The 17,740-nt window shown below is 35.4% G+C and overlaps 1 long non-coding RNA gene across 1 annotated transcript; it reads right to left on the reverse strand.

The window, feature by feature from the left end:
- Window positions 1-207: 207 nt before the first annotated feature.
- Window positions 208-16,419, reverse strand: LOC114085902 (uncharacterized). Its single transcript, XR_003581563.2, has 6 exons — window positions 15,605-16,419; window positions 14,475-14,577; window positions 12,801-12,977; window positions 11,470-11,616; window positions 9,957-10,033; window positions 208-466 (listed from the first exon to the last, which is right to left on the reverse strand). It is a non-coding gene; the product is annotated as an uncharacterized lncRNA (long non-coding RNA).
- Window positions 16,420-17,740: the final 1,321 nt, after the last annotated feature.

The following is a 17,740-nucleotide window of genomic DNA, read 5'->3' on the forward strand; positions in this document are numbered from 1 at the left end:
TGTAACAAAATATCTGAGAAAATCTACTTACAGGAGAAAAAAAATCATTTTGGCTTACAGTTTCAGAGATTTCAATCCATGGTCCCTTGGGCCTGTCACTTTGGGCCTTTGTAAGGCAGAACATGATAGAAAGCACGTGGCAGAGCAGAGCTGCTCACCTCAGGGTGGCCGGCAGGTAAACAGAAAGAAAATGGGTCATGGATAAAATACACCCCTCAAGGACCTACTCCTGTGACCTATTTCCTTCCTCTAGGCCCCAGTTCCTCAAGGTTCCTCCCCTCCCAGTGGCACCACCAACTGAAGAATAAGCCTTCAACACATGAACTCTTGAGGGACTTTCCAGATTCAAACTGGAACACCATAAAATCTTTAATAACCAGCTACAAACCATATTCTAGAAAGTTTTACCTTAGCATTTGAAGTACTTCTTAAGTGTTTATATGCTCTTCATAGTGCACTGAGGACCCTACAAAGCAAATTAAATTAACTGGTGAAGTATTGTATTAGTTGCTTCTATTGTTAATAACACAATAGTGCTGTCAGGATAAGTTTCATTGAAAAGAGGGTTATTTGAGCTAACTTTTCTGGAGGTCCAAAGTCAAGGGACCACACCTGGTGATGGCCTTCTTTCTAGCAGAGTCACGGGAAGGTGCAGGGCAGAGCATGCATATCTGTGTGTCTCTTCTGGCCTCTCTTCTTATTACTCATCATGGGACCCCTGCACTAATGACAGTCTAATCCTAATCACCATCCAAAGGCCCCATCTTTAAGCATAGATGTTGAATTAAGTTTCCACTCAATACCTCACAATGAGGATTGAATTTCAACCCATGAAAACTAGAAAGACACACTCAGCCCAGATCTAAGACATAACAAATGTCTTTTTAGGTGAACATGAAACTAATAACTAATCCTTAATAGTATTCAACATGGTGTTATCTACCATCATGGTAGCATGTATTAGTGATTGACCCTACCCATGAGGTTTTCTATCTTGGTGTTTAGTGAATATGTACTTTCCTCAATGAATTTGAATTTCTTAAAAACAAGAACAAAACTTTTTAGCATTTGTTTCCAGTAATCTAGACCCATAAGTCTGCAAACATAAAGGGCCCCGTGATCAATCATTTTTGTACAACACGTATGTCATACCTAGATGGAGAATGCCCCTTATTAAAATTTCTGATGAAGTTTTATACTGAGGCAGTCGGATTATGTTGACTGTGTCCACTGTTCTACAAGCTTGTTTAATCATGGAACCTTTCTTCAAGCCTTATCTGTAACATCTCATAAAACTAATGATTGGTGAAATGAGCTTTGAGAAACAGTGGTCAGTAGCTTAGTTTAAACAACATCAAAACTTCACCCAATTTCCACATCTCTAGTTCTTCCCTGCTCCATTGGTTCAGGTGGGAAGAGGCTGGGAATGACGGCTGGAGAGATGGGTATTCATTTCCAGAAGCCCAAGGAAAATCTGCATTTATTCAAAATAGTTTCACCTAAGTGTGTTTGAAGTTCAAATTGTCCCTTACTTAAAGAAAATCTGATATTTCTTTTCTATAGTGTATTATAGAAACAATGATATTTTATTTTAACATCATATTAGGGGGCAAAAAGAGATGCAATTGTTAAAGATCTTTTGTCAAAACAATTATCTGAAAATAAATAAAATGTTCAAAGATCCCATTTTATAACTAAGCAATACGATTTCATTTAGAATGTGTACTGAAGCTACAAAGAATCATAGAACTGAAAGGAATTTAGAGATCACGTAATTTAGTGGCTTGCCAGTGAGGACTTTTAAGATGCAGAGAAGATAAGTAAGTATCAGTTCAGTAACTAATATTAAATAGTATCTGAACACTTGGATTAAAAACACCAGACTTGTGATTTCCATTTCACATTTCCCTCATATTTCATTTCCTGCTAATGAATTTAAGTCCAGGAATACTGCTCAGGTTTGGAATCAAATAAATGTATATTGCTCCTAACCTGATACATATTCATTTCCATATTGCTTACAAAATGCACTCATATACTTTACTGCATTTGAAAGTCACATCAGCCTTGTAAGGTAGATTGGGCCAGCCTGACCTCCTTCATCAACAAGATTTATAACTCAAACTTAAGTAAAAATTTCCTATTCCTATGAGTTGATGCTGTGTTAACATGTAGAGAAACTTAGTTATGCTTTCCAGAGATAAATCCAGGAGTAGCAATTAAATAGACCAAAGATGAGGTTGATATAGGTTAGTGAAAATGATGTGTTCTGACAAGATGATGGCTAACCAGGGGTTATACTAAACTGTATTTGTTTTTTTCTGTTACACAGTGTAGACTTCCAAACTCCTAATCATTAAAAATACTCATGCTCAGATATCTGAAATGTTTAATTTGAATTGGCTCTTAACCAAAAGGCAAACAGTCTGGTAAATGTGAGGAGCTTTTTTAGAATTATTCTTCAGGAGAAGAAGGGAGACAATATTGGTATTAAAGTGGAGCCATTCTCCAAATAGGTCACTTCAACTGGAGCTGAGACTCCACTCAATGCAAACCATTAGAGCACTAGGGAAGATTAGAAAACATTCTGCTGCAAACAGGATTTGCAGACCCGAAGAATCCAGGTCACTACTATGTAAACACTTTGCACCACTTTGTAAACAGATAAAAATATCAAGTTAGTTTGGTGTAAACAGACCAACAGCCTGGAGAAGCCAGCATCCGTCTCTGACAGACTCTGGATAAGCAGAGACACATTATTAACTGATTTAAAATTGCAGCTGACTGTCCCATTCTAAGTGATTCCTTTTTTTCTGAAGTCTGGCCCATTTTTTTTTTCAGAAGCTCAAGCTAGTATAATAATAAATTCAGGATGGCCTACAGCAGGCTCTAGAAATTACCCCATAACTTCTAACTCTGCTCACACTACCTCAGAAGGGAGCAATTATTTTATGTTATAATTTAAAATAGGAGTTGAACAGCATGGAAATTAAAATAACTGGTGACTGAGAGGTCACGGACGGACTTTGGAGATAATGAGACAAGAAAACAAAGCCTGAACATGAGTTAATACCACATATCAGGGCCAGGATACATGATTTACAAAATATCAGGTATATTTTGGGAAAATATTTAATTTTCTCCCACTCTTAACAATACCCCACCCATTCCAGTACCCATTACTCCTTTCTGCCCTCTCATTCATTAGAAGAAAAAGGTAAGTAGATAATGAACAGAGGAGGGATCACTCAATCAAACCCATATGATATTGAAAGGAACAAGTGACCTGGATTGCTTTAGCTTCTATTGCCTTCGAAGAACTTTTCCATGTGCACCATTACTGAATGTTTATTGAGTTCCTTTTATTGCCTGTTCTTCTACTGTGAACACGGTAATGAAATGAGTAAATCACGATTCCTGCTCTCAAAGAGCACATTTTCTATGTTCAAATACATTTTAAAATTATGGAGCATTTAAGAATATGTGGCTATTTATAACTCTTTCATCCTATAATGGCAAGTAGTAAAAGGAAGGCAAACGAAATACATATTAAATATAAAACAACACTCACTCACATGTACCTACCAGTATGGAACTCATGTGTTAAAACTATGGCAGTTTTGAAGAACTCTGGGTCTGATACCTCTTGTGTCCCTCCTGCAAGTTCTCTAGGCCTTGGGCTCAGTGATAGCTGTGGTGATGAGCTCTATGTGGGCTGCCATCACCTTTGCCTGGGATGACCCAAAAAGTGTCTCATCTCAGGGACTTCCAACACCTCTCTACCTTCTTTTTTAGTATCTTTTCTAACCAGATGGCACAAGAGACCCACATGAAAAACTGTCACTCATAAATGGACAACCCACAAATGCAAATTAGTGAAAACCCTGTGGGGCAATCCTTGAAAAATAGAAGTGTTACAAAGTCCTTGAAAACTGAGAGAAAGGGTTTTATTCTCTCATCCTTATATTGACAGTTCTGAGATAAATTCCACAAATATGCTCAGAAAGTCATGGTGAAATCAAGCACCTGCAGGTGATCAACTCGATAACAACTCTTATATTGATATTTTCTCTTTCCTGGTTCCACTCCAACCACCCCTCACTTCTGCTCTCTGGGAGCATATTCTATGTAAACTCCATGTCTACAAGCTTTACCTCAGGTCTTCTTTGGGGGAGATCACAAGGCAATTCGAATGAGCCTTTGACGCCTGAATTACTTAAGGATATTCACTCCAATTGAATTTATTTTGCATTTCTTTCAGTGGTTCTTTTCTTAGAGAGATTATTTTAGAAGTCTAGCAAAGATTTCACCCAAAGATAAATTGCTATCTTTTATCAAAATTTCTCTTTTAATTGAAATTTCTTTAACTTACATGGAGCCATATCTAAGTTTTGGGAGGAAGAAAGGAAGTAAAGAAGGAAGGAAGGGAGAGAAAACGGATAGAGTCAAATAGGTTTGTTAAGTCCTTAACAGAAACTGAGAATCTATGGAATTTCATAGGAAAACATTTCCTATGATTAAGTTTTTTGCAAAGATAAAGAATCCCAAGATGTTACATAAAGAATTCCATGATGTTACCTGTAACTAGCTTTCATTTGTTTCATTTACCCTTTTGTTGTCTCTTTTTACAACTTCTAGTGTTCTTTCTTCCAGCCAATTAATGGTGAGAAATAGAACAGAGAATCTGGGATGATACATGGCGGGGGGTCACGGGGGATCAGAGTCAGTCAATCTGGGAGGTGACCAGATATAAACTGGGATGCAATGGGCACAGAAGACCATGTTAGAAGGACACACTAGGAAGAAAATAAGTCTATATTTTGTGTTTGTTTAGAAAAACTTACAAATGGAATACAGTACAAATCCTGAAAATTCAATTTTTTTACTTGCCATTCATAAAATCTTTATAGACCTATTTTTTTTTTTCTCTTAAAAGGCAGCAAAATACTCCACTGTGTAAATAGATTTCACTTGGTCGTTTCTTCTACTGAAGGATGCTTCAGCTTATTTGAATACACATCAAACTGACAGTAGTCATTTCTGGGAAAGAAACTAGGATTGACTTAGTAATCAAAGAGGGATTAACCTGCAGCTATAAATTTTAATATTTTACAAGAAGAAAATATTCATGGATTACTGAAGAAACGTACATTTTAGAAAAGCTCAGATGTCTTAGTTTATATAAAAGGGCAGGCTAATAGGCTACACAGGAAAATGTCATTGCTTTGTTTATATACTCCACATATCACTGGGCTGTGGGTTTGTTGCCACCTTCCCATTTTTGTACTTCCCTTTGTACCCAACATTTACATCTTACTTTTGATATTAAGTATAATCTGATCTCATGTGTGTGAGTGTTGACCAGGCAAAACACTGTTGCATATTTACCTGCTTTTTCTGTTTTCATATTTGTCCCACTACATTCTGCTTTGAACTTTTGGGGTTGCTAGTCTACAAATTTCATTTCCCATACTCCCTTCCCCCATTGGCTTCCAATTTATTTCTGTTATTTGGAATCATTGTCAGGAAACCTGAAAGCAGGATGAGCTGAGAAATGTCCTGGTTCTGGACCCGCTAGCTGTGGCTATGATTGGCGCTTGGTGGTGATTGCCACAGGGAGAGCACGGGATGGGCTGCCTGCAGGTCCAGCAGTCCTGGGCAGTCCAGTTGCCTGGCCTGTGTTCCCACTCTTCTCTTTTAGTTCCCTCGATATTCCTTTCTCCCTTTTGATTATCCAGACCTTGTGTTTTCTTCCCAATTGTGTTCTACTTGAAATATTTAGCATGATTTTATATTCCTAGCTACACACTGACTGATTTATTTCTTTTAGCTCTAACAATTTTGTCCAAAGTAATTTTGGGTATAGAAGTATTTACCCAAAAGACTCAATTTATCTTTCACCCCCCACTTCAAACCTTGATGTAGGTAAGGAGCAGTATGGTCTCATTTCTCTCAATGGTGCCATAAAAGTACATGGTGAGCACATCAATGTAATGCAAAAATCCTCAGGATGTCAAGTGCAAGTTTACATCCATCATCTAGATGTTTTGTATCAGGGATGCCAAGCAGCTGAGCATTTGCAGACACCTAACATGATCAACTACAACCTTCCAGGTAGCTTGACATTGTGTAGGCACACTTTGGGAAGCTTCTCAGACAGTTGCGACAGTGTTTAACAGTTGTGCTTTTAGCGTATGAAATCCAAGTGCCTAAAATGCAGCATCATTCTATCATGTGGATCTCTGTGGCACTCAGCCCACTTTGATGCTTTTAAGGAGGACACTGACAAGTCCTTAGTGATTTCAGAGACAAGAGGTCAGCAGCGAGTACTGTCAGAATCACATGGCACCAAGAGGAGACAAATAAAGAATGTGAAGAGTACATGTATTAATATGCCACAGTTAATATTTCTGCACAGTTTGTTTTCTCAGCAGTATTTTGCTATCTAGGGACCCCCAAAAAATGTGTTTTGCTTTACAAGTGTGACATGATTGATGCTTTACTAGAAGAGACTTTTTATAACAGAACAGATGTCTCCTGACAAGAAAGTTATTGGTACAAGCAAACTACATTATTGCAATAATGTTAAGGTTCAGACTTAAGCAAAAGAGAGTAAAAGGGTGTGGGGGAGGGCAATGGGAAGACAGGAAAAAGAAGCATGAGCAAGAGCGTGAGATACACTTTGGTGTGAGTTTGTATCCTTAACTTACCACTTTGACTTACTCTGTGATGTATCAAGACAGCACTGAACTCTCAGAAAGCTAGCATGCAAACTTATGGATTTAAAAAAAAAAATTATTAGTTTTTATGGACCTTTATTTATTTATTTGTTTAGACGTGGTGCTGAGAATCAAACCTAGTGCCTCACACATGATAGCCACAACCCCAGATATAATGCAAACTTAAAAAAAAATCTCTACACATATTCATTTGTCAATATTGTAGCTATAAACACTCCAAGTTTTCCCAAATCTCTTAACTTTTGGTTTATCAAAATGTCATTACATACAAATTAAAGGTGATAATTTCCTTGTTTCAATCATGCACTAAATGGAATATTCCATCACTTAGAATTTTATAATAATGTTAATTTAACTATTATTTTTTTCAATTTTATCCATATAAATAGTAGATAAGTTCGGTAGAATTAAGAAGAAAACAGATTTTAGAACTAGCAGGTTTACTGGAGAAAGGTGGAAAAGGAGACTATAGCTATGAATCTTCCTAGGAAAGAAAAGTCTTCCACTTAAAAACAAAATAAAACAAAAAATATTTCAGGATGTAAGCTAAAGTAGCAGATCTTGTGGAATTCATCTCATAAACTTGATTTAAGTTTCATAAAAATTGGCTTTTATTCAACTCACCAAATACAATTGTTAAGATCCTTAATATCTAGCAATAAATCTTAATTCAATGGTGTCTTGAATCACATACAAAGTAATTTATTCCTTAGGCTGCAAACTGCTCTTAGGATATCTTTCAATAACCTGGCATGGTGTGAAGGTTTCTTATAGTCATAGTCTGAATAGGCTCACATGAAATCATCTTTCTCTTGTTCCTTTATTCTAGTTTTGTTATTTTGTGCTATTGTTCTTAGTTATTCACTCCTATTCAGTATTATTGAGGTTGTATTTTAAGGAAACTTAAATATTATTTCTCCATCTTTTTTTTTGCAACTATTTCTACTTCCCCTTGCAGAGCCTCAGAATATCCTGCTGTTCGTTTTCTTCTGCAGGTGTTTTGTCAGGCCAAGAAACATTTGACAAGAATGGCTTTAGTGATGCTTGTGTGGTCTTGTCTTGCAGTGAAATATTAGTTGAAAATTGTTCTTGCTAAACAAATAAAAACATTCCCAGTAGTGGTTTGATTAGGTTTTTTTCCCCACTTGAAACTATGAAGTCACTTAGTAGATTAGGCATCCTTAGTATTAACAAACATTCTGTTGTCTGAGAAATAGATGCCAAAATCTCAAGCACCCAGCAATGCAGTTGAAACCCATGATGTCTGGCTCCCTCTAGATTATTGGAAGATTTTATACAGGTTTGCTGAGGAGTTTGGGTCCAGTTTCTCTTGTGATAATTGGATGAATATTTTTTAAAAATTTTATTATTTTCTTGGATATGAACTATTAATATACAGCAGGAAATTTGGAATCAAGGAATTTTTATAAGTGTCATACTACAGTTAAGTCTAAAGCAATTTTCCCCTAAGGGAATGTAAATGTGTGATACAATGAAATATAGACAGGGCAAAGAAGAGACAGTGAAGTTTGTTGGAGATGTCCTCCTGTGAATGTGTAGTTGGGAGTTGCCTGTGAATGTAAAACACAAAAGCAAACAAATGAAATATCTGCACATTTAAAGCCTGGAAGTACAGATAAAGTGCATGGAATTAATCAGCTTTCACAGTAAGTCATGGTTTTTGTAATTACCTTAAATTTTGATGGAAGCCCTCATGATAGTGAGAAAAAAACATTTCAATGGGGGAAAAAAAAAGTAAAAATAAAGACAGGGATCCCCCTGAACCATTTCTACCAGGAGAGATGTTAAAAAGAGTAAAAGAAAAGGCATCTTAATATGGTTGGATATAATGGTTTTAACTTGTATTTTGAGCCAGGGAAGGAACTCTTCCCATGAGAAAATTCAGAATATAGCCTTTCTCTTTGTTTCAGTAAGGCAAGCAGTCCAGAGAGAACTGAGACTAAAATTCATGGAGGCAAGACCTTGGAATACCGCCATTCCCATGATAACATTCCCAATTTGGCAACCAGCACTCTCCAGAGCACTTTAAATTTGTATAAAAAGACATTAAGAAAGCTTTACCATTTCAGATAAACTTTGAACAATTACATCAACAGAGATGCTGAATCTGAAGATAGTTATAAGGATAGGCACTAGCAGACTGATGTACCCATGTGGTCCATGGACAAGTATCACTGGAATATGCAAGAAGAGGCACCTAGACCTGGGTCAGGTCACTCCCTCCATCCTAATGAAAAAGGTGTTAACACAAGTTCCCAAGTAAAGAAGAAAGAGAAAACAAAAAACTTTATCAGAATAGTATAGTATACACATATACTGAGATACTAATTCTCAGTATATCATTTTAATTATTTTTCTAGAAACCTGTGTTTTGATCATTTTATTCAGGAACCCAGAAATACCTTCCCAGACAGAGTCTACATGTCATTGAATAACCTTTATGTCCTCGAGAGCATCTTCAGGGGATAACAGAGATTTTAGTATGACTTCTAAAATTAATATTTGATTTATTGAAATAAAATATTTAAAATGTCTTAAGTCCTTGAAGTTTGATTAATAACTTCCTTTATTCATTCACTAACCTGGTAATTTGTTTTTATTTATGATGCTTGGGAATAAATCCAGGACCCAGCACATGCTAGGCAAGTGCTCTACCATTCAACTATATCCCCAGCGGGGCAAATTTTGACAGGTGTCAAGAGAGACACTTCTGGTAAATATGCTTCAATGCATCTATTATTCTACTATACTTATTTTCTTTTAAAATATTTCAAATGCCTCCTACAAAAAAAATCTAAGTATTTAAACATTCTTGTGATTTAATAAATTTGATTTACAAGGTAGTAGCTCATAAATTATCCTAAAATTCTAACAGGTTTAATAACTATATAATTTTCTTTTACTTAAAATCATGGGTCTAACTCAATTTTCGATTGAGTAAGTCAAATATAAGTAAAATGTGTTAAATATTTTATACGCTGAAATTACAGATCTATTCCAAATATTTAATTTCACATATATTAAAATAATTTCAAATAACCACAAATTATTAATGCTTTTGAATGCATTTCCCTGACTAGTTGTTGTTGTTGTTGCCAATTTCTGTGTTGTAAATATCCACCCATGGGCCACTTCCAACAACCACAGATTTAATAACTGACATTTAAAATTCCTAATTAATGGTTGGTTCTTGACCTGTAATCCCAGCAAATTGGGAGACTGAAGCTGGATGATAGCAAGTTCAAGGTCAGTCTGGGTAACTCATTGAGACCCTGTCAAAATGAAAAAAAGAAAAAATAAATAAATGGGCTGAGATGCAATTCAGTGGTAAAGGGCACCTGGATTCAATCCCTAGTACATCAACAATTGCTTCTCATAAGACAGTTTAAGCAAGTTTCTCCATACTACAGATTTTTCTCCATATTGTATTAGTTGTTGAATATTTTGAATATCACTTCTGGGTAGAAGTTCAGTTGTAGTAACAAAGAAACCTGAAAACACACTTGCTATATATACACTATTGGTGATAATGTAAAATGCCATAGCTACTTTGGAAAACACTTCAGCAATTCTTCAAAACATTAAATACACAGTTATCATATAATACACTAATTTCACTCTTGGGTATATATCACCCCAAAATGAAAACACATGGCTACACAAAAATTTTGTACTCTAACATCCAGGATTCATAACAACCAAAAAGTGAAACCAAAAAAATGTTGATCAGCTGGTGAATGAATAAGCAAATCTGCTAAATCCATACAACAGAGTATAATTTGGTAACCAAAAGGAATAAAGTACTAATACATGCTATAAAATGGGTTGACCTCAAAAACACTATGCTGAATATTAAAAGGCAGTCATTACAGTCCACATTTATATATATAATTTATGTAGATGTCCAGTACAGACAAAGCTACAAAGACAGAAAGTGGGTTAGTGGTTGTCTAGGGCTGGAGGGGTGCTGCTGAGGGGTTGGGAGTTAGGGACTAACTGCTAGTGGATGAAAGTTGTCTTTTAGGGATTGTTGAAAATGTTCTAAAGTTAAATTATGATATTGGTCCCACAACTCAATACTCATTAAAAACCATTGAATTATCCACTTAACAGAAGTAAACTTTATGGAATATGAATTATATTTCAATAAAGCTGACAAAATATGCATTTGCTTGAACAAAATATAGTTTTATTTCTTTCTCATGTAAGAGTTTACAGGTAAGTAAGTGTTAGCATGGTTCCTCTTCTGAGAGTTGACTAGATGTACTTTTCTATCTCCAAAATGTGGTTTCTATTTTTAAATTGAAGACAGTTGCCCCCAAATGTGCTATCTCCTACCCAGCCAAAAAGAGGAACAATAGTATGCACTGAAAAGGTCCTAACAGGATGACTAGGAAGGAGCCAAGTTCACTTCTATTCAGTTTACACGTGGCTACAACTGTAACGGAACCTGAGAAATGTCCACTCAAGGTTGGCTGCCATGCACCCATATAAATCTCAGTAAATCCACACATGAAAAGAAAGAGAAATAGACATTTGATTCACTTAGGAGAATCTTTAATAACCCACTAATGATTCTACTTTCACAAGGTAATTTGGGGTAGTTTTCCCAAGAAAATAGTTTATGCTCTCTAGTAATGAGGTTTGTATGATTACTAGAGAGATTTTTTTTCTATTGCTGGTTTATGAAATATATGGTGGTACATACCTGTCATCCCAGATACTAGAGAGGCCGAGGCAGGAGCATAACAGGTTTGAAGCCAGCTTGGGAAACTTGATGAGACCCTATGTCAAACAATAAAGATGGCTGAAGATGTAACTCAGTGGTAGAGTGCCCCTGGGTTCAATTTGATTCCTAGTAGGTAAAAAAAAAAAAAGAATAAAAATTTTAAATGTATATATTGCATTTTTTTCTTTGATCTTAAATAAAGAGTTGAATGTCTATGGTCAGCTGCAATAGCAATGGGCACTCAAAGTTTAAATTTGCTGAATGGGTGCTCATGAGGATTTTGTCTTTGAATTCTAATAATACATTGCCCAATTTTCAAATAGGATTTGAATCTGCAATTGTCTGGCATATATCAGTCTACAATTAGGTTATATTCAATGAACATATTTTTAAATTTTATTTCCAATTCTTTCAATATCCATCTTATCTGACTGTGCTTCAACTTTTGCTTTGATATTTAAATGGATTTCAATTGCATTTAACACACCCCTAGGATCTACATTGGCTCTTTGGTTGCAGGTGCTAAGATCACTCACTTAACAGTGAATATCACAATCAAGATTTCAGCTCCCAAGTGGGCAAAACTACATTGTTAGCAAAATTTAGCAAGTGAAAGCTTAAAGCTTGTATTGTCTTCAGTAAACTAGGGTAAAGATCAGCTTCATTTCCACTAAGGACAAAACACAAATCAAAACTAGTAACTGCTATATAATATTCTGATGCAGTACCTTCTTATTTTATCCTTGTTGCCAAGAGATTTGAGATCACTTTGATATGTGTTTCTAGTTTCTTCAAAAATTATTTTATCATATTAATATCAATAGTTTTAAAAGGGAAGCATATGTGTTACTGATAAACTCTTTCTTTTATTCTATGACTAATATGTAATATATATTATATATAATAATATACACAAATATATCATATACATATCATGTACATATATTATATATTATATACACATATATTGTATATTATAGTACATATATTATACATATATATTATGTACATATATTACATACATGTGTTATATGAATATAATAATATATATACACGTAGTTTTTAGACATTTATATTTTTGGTCCACTATTATCTTCCAGTTCTACTTCATTAAACATGATATAATGAAAGTAGAAGACTAGGACTTTTTAAAAATTTCTCCTTCATTGGAAGTAATGCAGAGCTCTTAGCAGGGAACCTAGGACATACCGTGCTGCAGGGTAGCACTGTTGGCCCTTCTGTGTTCAATGCACATTATTGTTGGCTGGATTTGGTGCACTATTAGCAGAAGGCTGTGCTTTCTGACTCACCTTGTAAGTAACCTCTTTTCTGGGCAGATAAGCTACATGTCAAATGGAATATCCTCTTGTAGCTTGTGTTAAAAACAGCCATTGTCCTTCACTCATCACATGTGCTAATGTTGACCAAGGTGGCCTCATCAGCAAGACAAGTGATCTGCTTCACAGAACTCTTAGGTCTAGAAATCACTATAAGAAGAATGATCATAAGATAAATGTATATGAATTTGGAAATATCAATCAACTACTTATCCATCGATTTTTCTGTCTATATTCACAAATGTGAAAGATACTCTTAAAATCACAAGCATATAAACGTGTGTATGTATGTATGTTTGTATATATCAGTAAGTGTATGTAAGTATTTGATACCTGGTTTATATGGGGCAAAATTAAGAAGAAACATTGACAAATTTTAAAGATAATTAAGGACTATATTCTATATTTTAGAGACTGAAATTCTGGTGTTGTTTTTATTTTTCTCTGTGGATTTTATATTGTATTCTCACATTTATCCACAAATTCTCTATAGTCTGTCCTTTTCTCACAATCCAAAGAGTAAAGACATAAAACTAGTCTTTCAGTCAGATGGAATATTTGAACATGAACTACAAGTATATTTTGATCAAAAATAAAATTTGACATAAATAACTTCTGAAATAAATTCAAATAAATAACATTTGAAATAAATTCAAAAACTCATCTCCCCAAGAACTGTTTTGTCTCCTTAATGTCAGACCTATAATTTAGTCAGCCAAAAAAGAAAAAAATGGGAGTCAAGCTACTAAGAATTGGAATTCTGAGAGCTAATATGCATGTGATTGTGAGAAATACAAACTCATAGGCTGCATGTTATCCTTCCAGTTTGTGAGGCCCATGTTAGGAAATTGTTAAGTATTGACTGCAAGGCATCTGACTAGTTGAAGGATGAGGTAATGGGGTAGAGGAAACACCACCGCAGAATATGGTACCTTGACATATGTTATAGTTTGGATGTGAGATGTTCCTCAAAAGCTCTTGTGTTAATGCAGGAATATTCAGAGATGAAATTATTTGATTATGAGAGCTGTAACTCATCAGTCTGTCTGTCTTAGTTTGAATGGAACAATTGAGTGGTAACTAGGAAGGCTGGAGGAGGTGGGTCACTGGGGGCATGCCCTGGAAAACTTTATCTTCCTCATGGCCCCTTCTCCTTTCACTCTCTGCCTCCTGAGCAAATAGGGGTATACGAAACAATTAGAAAATTCATCTTATTAACAATTCATTGGCTCACTCTGTTATTCCTTCATTGCATTTGTAAGCATCAGTTACTTTCAAGAAGCAGTTCTTCATGTAAAGGCTTATAAATAAGAGGAAGACAGAAAAATGGCATAATCCACTAATCTTGGACTGAACCTCTGAAACTTTGAATCCAAAAGTTTTCTTCTTCTAAGTTGTTCTTTTCAGATATTTTGGTCACAAAGACAAAAGCTAACTAACACAACATACTCCATATTTTAAACCGAAGGAAATTGAGAGAAGTACAGAAATAGAACGATCTCTCTGTTCTTCTCCTATTCTGACTTTCTCCAACCTGTCTACCCAGAGGCCATTAAAGTTTGTATTTTTAGCCTATATTTTCCTGATATGCTAGATTCTATGTATCAACCAAAAAAGAAAAATACAATTGAAAAAGAAATAATATACCTGAAGACTAACTTGGGTAGCAACAGCAAGGTGGAACTAGTTCTGCACTTGAAGTCTGGAGACCTGGGCTTTAGATGGGACTGCCCAATAAATGACTGTGTGACTGCCGAAAAGAAGAAAAACAAGATGAACAGAGCACTCTTTGTCAGCCCCCAGCAGATGTTACGATGGTACCGGTTAATCATCATAAAAACCTAAGCGAGCTAGATAAATTATTGCCATTTTATAGCTGAAAAAGTGAAACGCAGAAGGTTCTCATTGCTCTTGTCTACATTGGAAGAGAATCAATGAACAGATTTCTCAACCATTATAAATCTTTTCTGTATTTTTTGTGTGAGTATAAAAATCATTTTCATTTGAATCTTATTTATATAATGAAGTGTTTAATATTGTCATTTTTAGGATAATTTCCAAAAGCTGCATGCCCATCTTGATCGGTTATTCACTGAAAGCTCAGGCAGTCAAATGCATTTTCTTGTTAAAGATAAAATTTAAGTTGAGATTCCTAGGTCAGCTAGAGAAGGTTTGAAAACCATAGTTTTAGTTCTATGAGTCAGTGATTCTGTGTGTTAGCAGGAAAAGAACTGATGGAATATTTTTAAATGAGATAATGTGTAGATGGCACATAGGCCATGCCCAAGAAAAGCAATCATTAATATCACTGTAGATAATTCCCTTTTCAGGAAATTAATAACTGTTCTTCAGTATTTAAGATGCTTATTTTGAACAGTTCCGCAACTCAAGTGTTGGTGTGTGTGTCAGATTTATCTGTGTTTTGACTCAGGATAAAGGTAAAATCAAACCTCAGTTATATGAATAATCCTTTAAAATCTTGACCCTTGGTCATATTATCAGAAAGAATGATTTCTTGAAAGAACCAATTCATTTTTGTAATTAATTGTCTTTTGTGGATCATAGTTTGTATGTGGGTCATAGGTTACAAACCCAAAGTGATGATTTCAGAGAGTTTAACAAAGGGACAAAATTAATGTAAGCAACAAGGGATAGTGAAGTATCCAGAGCTAACTTGACTTGAAAGGGCAAAAGATTGGAGCTAGATTCCTGTGGCTTTATGGGTAGGAAACTATGGCCAATTCATGGCATGGCTCAGGTGATAAGACAATAAATACCTTTACTCTTCTCTTCTCCTGACTTCATATTTCTTGAAGTCCTTCTCATTGGCCATGCCACTTGGAGACCAGAGGGCAAGAATGGCTGATGCAATTCGCAGAGGTCAGCTTCTCAGGATTCAGAACAATGTGGTAAAAACTTGGAGAGCAAATAGGGTTATCCAGAACAATTAGAAAATTCATCTTATTAACAATTCATTAGCTCATTCTTTCATTTCTTCATTGCATTTGTAAGCATCAGTTACTTTCAAGAAGCAATGCTTCATGTAAAGGCTTATAAGGTAAGAGGAAGACAGAAAAATGGCATAAGAAACTGTGTTCTCAAAGACCTTACCAGAATAAGAAGAGTTGTATGCAAATAATGCCAGACAGAATATAATATGTAGAAGAATATGGGAATTAAGTATAAAGAAAGAATTGACTGAGGCTATCAGGAAGGACTTCACAAAGAGCATAGTGTTTGAGATTGGTCTTAAGGGACAAATACAAAGTATGGTGGTAAAACACCAGTTGGAGGAAAAATGCAGGAGATAAATAAGGGTATAGGAAGATGTAAGATATTTCTAGAAATTCTGATTGGAATATAGTGGTCTTTTAAGAAAGCATTAGTAGATAAAGTCAGAGACAAATTAGATAAAAGCAGGATGCCTGTTCCACCCCACACCTCCCATGCATTCATGTACTCACATGCACACATTTATTAAAACAATGTTGCTCTAGCATAGAACTTCAGCAAATCATCTCTGAGTAAGATGCAAACGGTGACAGTGAAATCTGTAATCTGATATTAGCATATCCTCTGGCGTAAGGCAAAATCAAACATGCACTCTGGGCATGATTCCCTTTGCTCTCCCTCTGCTCTACACAAGCACTGTTTCCAGAGCTCGATTGCTGTTGGGATAACAGCACCATCTAGTGTGTTCTAGTTTCATATTGAGTTCAAGAACTTCTGATCTGTTTCAAATACTATTAGACTGAATAACCATAAAATTACAGGAATATGCATGCATGAATGTGCACATGTACACGTACACACACACACACACACGCACAATCCTCACATCTATTTTGTCTTTAAAATTTGTAGTATAACAGATTGAAATTCTTTGGAATTTGTGATGTGTCTGAAGAATCCCCGTGCAAGAAAGTTGTCCAGTGTCATCAGTAACTGAGGTAAGAACAGTATAAAGGTAATTTATCTTCCTTTTCCCCATTCGCCAAATCTGGCATCTTAAAATGTGAAAAAAAAAAAAGAAAAAAATCATAGAGGACAATGATCATTTTATTGCTAATTACATTCTTAACATGCAAATTACAAAATGCATATCCTCACACATTAAACATCAATGTTTACCTTTTAATTATGTAACTGAAAGTTTAACATAAAAGCTATAGAAATATTTTACTTTAATAATTAGACTATGAAGATGAAACTTTCAACCATATTTAATAAAAAAAAAATACTGGGAAATAAACCACATTACAAAACTGGAAAAGTGACACCAAAGAGAATCCTAGCCTCATTTGTCCTGCTGCTGCCTTTATGAACAGAAGGCAAAGAGAAGGATGGAAAAAGAAGGGTAACTGAGCCACAGCCTGAAGGAAGAGAGAAGAGGATGAGAGGGTGCAGTGGGAATTCTGGAAACACAGATTGGAAGCCATGCATTTTATCTCATTTCTCACCCTTTAGAATTTTACATTTCAACATCACAGTGGCAATCCTCATATAACTGTTGAACCAAGACAACAATTTCTTTTCTTAACATCATTAAAAAATATAACAAAATAGCCAAAAAAAAAAAAAAAAGAAAGAAAGAGAAGAAAAGAAAAATGCCTAACCAAATACTATTCACCAGGGGCAAGGGCCAAACCTGTCCTAAGTGTTTAGCTATGTGCCTGGACAGAATTTAAATAGAGCATGCAGCTTGCTCTTGAGTGCCACAGCTATGAAGCCATTCTTCTGTTTAACTTTTTGTCTGTTGATATATTTGAAAAGAGCTGCTACGAGCTCAAATAAAAGCAAATCCAGCATTTTCTGATTGGAATATTTCATGTGGAGAACAGGTAGATTGAATGCTAACAGAGAGCTGGGGTACTGGGACTGATGCTCATTGTGTACAGGTCTCTACTTCCAGA

The sequence above is a fragment of the Marmota flaviventris genome, chromosome 3 (assembly GCF_047511675.1).
Source record: "Marmota flaviventris isolate mMarFla1 chromosome 3, mMarFla1.hap1, whole genome shotgun sequence".
Classification (NCBI taxonomy): Eukaryota; Metazoa; Chordata; class Mammalia; order Rodentia; family Sciuridae; genus Marmota; species Marmota flaviventris.